Source organism: Mesoplodon mirus (assembly GCF_964341445.2).
Source record: "Mesoplodon mirus genome assembly, contig: HAP1_SCAFFOLD_317, whole genome shotgun sequence".
In the NCBI taxonomy this organism is placed as follows: domain Eukaryota; kingdom Metazoa; phylum Chordata; class Mammalia; order Artiodactyla; family Ziphiidae; genus Mesoplodon; species Mesoplodon mirus.
In genome coordinates this window covers 258,385-264,391 of record NW_028295616.1, presented here as the reverse complement: position 1 = coordinate 264,391, position 6,007 = coordinate 258,385, and the positions used below count along the sequence as shown (strand labels likewise).

The 6,007-nt window shown below is 41.6% G+C and overlaps 1 pseudogene across 1 annotated transcript; it reads right to left on the bottom strand.

Moving 5' to 3' along the window:
* Nucleotides 1-4,435: 4,435 nt before the first annotated feature.
* Nucleotides 4,436-5,450, bottom strand: LOC309797336 (ferritin heavy chain-like; annotated as a pseudogene). Its single transcript has one exon. The product of its transcript is annotated as a ferritin heavy chain-like (transcript).
* Between the last annotated feature and the right edge of the window lie 557 nt (nucleotides 5,451-6,007).

The window sequence follows — 6,007 nt, the reverse complement described above, 5'->3', positions numbered from 1 at the left end:
TCTGTCATACGGAGTGAAGTAAGTCAGAAAGAGAAAGACAAATACTGTATGCTGACACATATATATGGAATTTAAGGGAAAAAATGTCATGAAGAACATAGGGGTAAGACAGGGATAAAGACACAGACCTACTAAAGAATGGACTTGAGGATATGGGGAGGGGGAAGGGTAAGCTGTGTCAAGGTGAGAGAGTGGCATGGACATATATACATTACCAAACGTAAAATAGATAGCTAGTGGGAAGCAGCCGCATAGCACAGGGAGATCAGCTCGGTGCTTTGTGACCACCTAGATGGGTGGGATAGGGACGGTGGGAGGGAGGGAGACACAAGAGGGAAGAGAGTTGGGAACATATGTATATGTATAACTGATTCACTTTGTTATAAAGCAGAAACTAACACCAAATTGTAAAGCAATTATACTCCAATAAAGATGTAAACATAAGTGTAGGCTGTTTTTATTAGTGGATGCAAGCTAGTGATACTGTAAAAGCTTTCAGCAAGTATCTGTTTCTTTCTTATATAAAGAACTGCCATTAAGGCTGCCCTAATTTTTTTTAGGTTACATTTACCTATAGATTACTTACAGGTTCCAATCGACAGTGGAAATAACTTTTTTTTATTTTTACTAGTTTTGGAACAATGTTTTTAAACCAGTTCCTTAGAAGACTCCTATGTGACCCACACTAGTAAAATATACCTTCAGGTGCCTCCTCTGTCTAGACAACAGCAGTGTAAAATATGTAAACAAATGAGTGTCCTTGTTTGCTAAAATGTAATCTGTTGATCATGTTGTATTATTGCTCTTCCCCAAATTCTGTCTCCGCATCAGGTAACATTCCTTATTATTAGGAAGAGGAAGTTCATTAACATATTATTTCGACAGCATAATTTACCCAGATGATGGTTATTATGATGATGCTTCATTTTTTCGATTTATTTTATTTTTTTTGATGATGCTTTAGATTCATTTAGAGTCCACCATTCAGAGAGGAAGAATGGCTGGCCTACATTATTTCTCCTACTTATTAAAAATTGCTGCATTCCCATTTGTGAGTTTGTTGAACGACTAGGTAGCATACCTCTTTATAAAGATAAAATGGAGAGTAATAAATGAAAACACTCCCTAGCTATACTATTGATTTAATTGTTTATTAAAATAACCTCATATTGGACTTGTATTTTCCTCTTAGAAAATTGGCAAAGTGCTAATATATTTAGTTTAACTGGACCAAGTACATGTCTTATTTAAGTTTGATTCCCCAGCACAAACTCATTTATTAAGAATAAATGCTTGGGACTTCCCTGGTGGTGCTGTGGTTAAGAATCCACCTGCCAGTGCAGGGACACGGGTTCGAACCCTGGTCTGGGAAGATCCCACGTGCCGCGAAGCAGCTAAGCCTGGGTGCCACACTACTGAGCCTGCGCTCTACAGCCCGTGAGTCACAATTACTGAAGCTCACACACCTTAGAGACCCTGCACCACAACTACTGAACCCACATGCCACAACTACTGAAACCCATGCTCTCTAGGGCCCACGTGCTGCAACTACTGAAGCCCACATGCATAGAGCCCCTGCTCTGCAACGAGAAGCCACCACAATGAGAAGCCTGCACACCGCAATGAAGAGTAGCCTCCGCTCGCCACCACTAGAGAAAGCCCATGTGCAACAATGAAGACCCAACGCAGCCAATAAATAAATAAAATAAAATAGAATAAACAGTCGAGAATATTGGACTTTATTTTAAGAAAAAGAGTAAATGCTTGTTGAATCGAATTAATCAGCCAAACAGTAGACAAATAAAACTTGTGGTTAATAAGATGGGCCAGATTGAAATACTATTCTTGTTGAGAAGCTTACTTTAATCACCTTCTTATTTTCCAGCCTTATATAATCATGTATTAATGTGATAGAATATTTCTCATATTGAAAAAATAATAGTTTTGTATTATGCTGAATCTGCCTGGGAATAAAATAGACACCTTATCAAATTCAATGGAGGTGTCATGAGAATTGATACCTAAGGGTTGTTGTGGGAACACATTTAAATTTTAAAAATATGCAAGATTTTTGATATTGTCTCATGCCCACTATTGTTTGGGAATAATGCAGTTTCAATTTATAGGATTGCATCATGTATTTTAGGGCTGGAAGAAAGTTGATAAGTCCTGCATTGAACCTAAAGAGGAATGCATTGCAATAAGGTGCTCATTCAAAAATCGAATAATGATGTGAATAATGCTGATCATCTCTACTGGAGGAGAAACATGCTACACATTAAACACATTACTTATTATATATTTATTTAACAATCTTGGACTTTATTAATACAATGTTTTGTAGTATGTATGCCTTATTTTTTTTCTTATAGTTAAATGTCTGAATTCTGAGAAATTTCAGCATGCTTTGGTGAGAGGAACAGTCATCTTATTTTCAAAAAGATGCAGGCACAGACTGTTTTTGACCAAAAGGAGTATTACTGACCAAAATTCAGCCATCTAGTCTGGAAAATAAATGAAGAATTCTGCTGCTGGTGAGATGAATACATAGGTAGAGGGAGGTGAAGAATATAAACTACTTAGCAGCCTTAAACTTTCTCTTGACTTTGATGTAAGTGCTGGAGAAACATCAGTGTTATCATTCCCAGAGGCCATTCATTTAGAAATGGAAATTCGAATAGATGGAAAAATACAGTGTTGGGAGTTACCTATCAGGAAACCAAATGGATGTGTGTGATATCTACCCACTGTCATGGTGAGGGCCCTGCATTACACTTACTGTCTAAAGCTTACTGTGCTGAAACCTTCACAGGAAAGGTTCCAGTTTCTCATAATGACCTCTAAGTGAAAGTGAATGAGGTTTAGCTACCAGGTATGTGCTTCTGGAACAACACACGATGGGACCTTTTTTTTTTTTACCTTATTTTTATATTATTTTATTTTTTGGCTGCGTTGGGACTTTGTTGCTGCATGCGGGCTTTCTCTAGTTGCGGCAAGTGGGGGCTATTCTTCATTGTGGTGCATGGGCTTTTCATTTCGGTGTCTTCTCGTTGCGGAGCATGGGCTCTAGGTGCACAGGCTTCAGTAGTTGTGGCTTGCGGGCTCTAGAGCACAGGCTCAGTAGTGTGGCACATGGGCTTAGTTGCTCCGCGGCATGTGGGATCTTCCCAGACCAAGGATCAAACCTGTGTCCCCTGCATTGGCAGATGGATTCTTAACTGCTGCGCCACCAGAGGAGGCCACAGTGGGACCTTTTAACGTTGTTTCCAAAGCTATTTTCTTTGGAATACTGTTCTGTGAGATTTGGTAGAAAAAGAATCCCATGATCAGAATGTTTGGGAAACACTAAATATTTAATCCCCACGTTGTACATTCAAAATGTATATTTTTTACATCAGACATAAAATTCCTAGAATAAATGAAAACTGAAAAAACAAAACAAAAAATCTTGCTAATTCGATTAATACAAGTTTTCCACTGAACACTTGTGAATGTTTCTGAGGCACTGGCTGATACTGAACACAGTCTTGGGAAGGCTGATCGAAGGAATTAAAATTCTGGAAATTATGAGGAAAACACTTTTAGGTGAGAAGAGATGCATATGGTAGCAGGCTTCAGTATTCTGTATTTCCATTCGGGAAATTGTTCTTTTTTGATCCCTTCCACCCTTGATCCTTTTCCCTTTCAGTGGACTCTGTAGTAGGGATAAAGGGAAAAATGTCATTCAGTACCCTAGAAGAGCTATTTACTGTAAATACAGTGGAGGCTGGTAAAAGTGTGTTGATAATAAGACATATTAGCTTAGGTTCTCTTGGTAGCAAATAACAAAAACTAAATCAAAGTTGGATATATGAAACCCAAGGGCAGAAATAGAGCCAGGCTCAGGAAAGGTCTAAGAAGCAGCTATATCATTTCCAGTAATGTGATCGCCGAACTGCTTTTCAACAAAGGGCGTCTTCCTAATGAACTTCAAAATGAACTCTGCTGCTGGTTGAAATTAAAATATATATATATATACACATATGTATTTACATATATATATATACACACAGAAGCATGCATATATACATATGATACAAAGAAAACATATATAAGTGGATGTTTTGTTGTTACAACATGCATGCCAGGCATTGGTGACCATGGGAAGTCATCCCCGTGTTTCTGAGCAAGACAGCCTAACACTCATTTTTCCATTGTCACTGTTGCCCAGAGTGAACATGTCAAAGAGATACTCCACCATTCAGACTTCCAAACCCCTCCACCCCCCATCTTGCTACTCATACTTAACCATTAGTATTTGCATGATTAATGCACATACACATTTCAGGTGAAACTGAAGACACCCTTATTTTAATCCCTGCCCAATCCCATTCCCTTCACTTGTTCCCCAGGGGCAACTGCAGTCATGATTTTCAGGCTATGGTTCTATACTTTCACTATGCACATGCACCCACATTCACCAGGGACCCCTACCTCACCCCACCCCACCCCACTCTACCCCGCATATACCTACATTATTTATAAGGGAAAGACTGATTTTGTGTTTTCCAGGGCCCCATGGAACACCTTCTCCCTCCCACTGTGGAGATCCTGAGCTGCATATGGTTGGCGTATGGCGCTGTTCAGAAACTCCTGGATACCTGTTTTAAAACTTAAAAAATGAGAGATTTGCCCACGTGAATCAACCAGAGACCTTTATTTATTTATGAACCAATAACTTTATTGGAAGAAACGGAAAAACTGGAAGAACAAAACTTAAGTGATAAAATAAAGTCCAGGAAAAGAGTCCTGCACTTGATGCAAGAAAAACAAAAACAAAACCAAAACGTAAGTGAACTTCTTCCGCAAGGGCACTGTTGCCGTCTGCATGGCAGGCACGGTGACCAGGGCTCTGGTCTCCCCGTGGCTCCGGGGAGGTCCAGTCCAGGCTCAGTTCTTCTTGTCGCTGTCGCCCAGGGTGAGCTTGTCAAAGAGGTACCCTGCCAGGTCGACGTCCTGGGCCCCCATCGTGCTCAGGGTGGTGACATGACCCTCCAGCTCTCTGATGAGCGCCACCTACTGGCTGAGGTAGTGAGTTGCCAGGAAGTGGCGCAGGTGGGGGTCGCACTTGTCGGTGGCCAGCTGGTGCAGTGGAGCAGGCTCCGGGTCACTTGCTTCTCCAGGAACAAGGCGCACTTCATGGCCTTGAGGCCGCTCTTGCACTCGTCACTGAGTGGCTTCCTGATGTCTTGGACGTTGAGGCGGCCCCCGCGCTGGTTCTGCAGGCGCTTCAGGCCCTGGGCCCGCCGGCTGTGCTCGTGGGAGCGGCGCAGGAAGAACCGGCTGAAGTGCTTCAAGGCCACGTCGTCGCGGTCGAGGTAAAAGGCCGCGGCCAGGCACACGAAAGAGGCGCGGAGCTCCAGGGTGAAATGGCTGTTGACGGCGGCCTCGCACCTGCGAGGGCGGCGCGGTTAGCGTGGCGGGCGTGAAGGCCAAGGTGAAGGCGAAGCCGCGGGGCCTGCGATAGCTGCCTCGGAGCCCCTTTCACGTGATTTGCCAATTTCCTTCCTCTTGGGTAAGTGCAGACTTCTCTTTTCTTTGTCAGAAAACAAAAGGCTTAGATGCATTCTTAGAGCAAATAACTTAACTGTGGGGATGTATTTATCCCCTCCAACCTCATTTGTTCTTTCACTGCCACTCAGCAAGCACTTTTTTAACCCCTCAATTATGTTGTATGGAATGAGCCACAGTGGTAGGAAATACCATTGATCTCAAATTATCTTTCATTCATTCATTCAATAAATATTTCTTGATTACTTAATATGGCCCAGGCACTGGTATGGGATTTGGGCATATATTAGTAACAAAGAGAGGCAAAGTCTGTTCCCATGAGGTTTGTATTCTAGTGGCGAAGCAGACCAAAACAAACCAAAACAGAAAACTACTGTTTTTCTCCCTTTATTGTCTCAAGTAAATACGTATAAGATATTACACATGTATATGATATTAAAAAGTCAATATTTTCTTA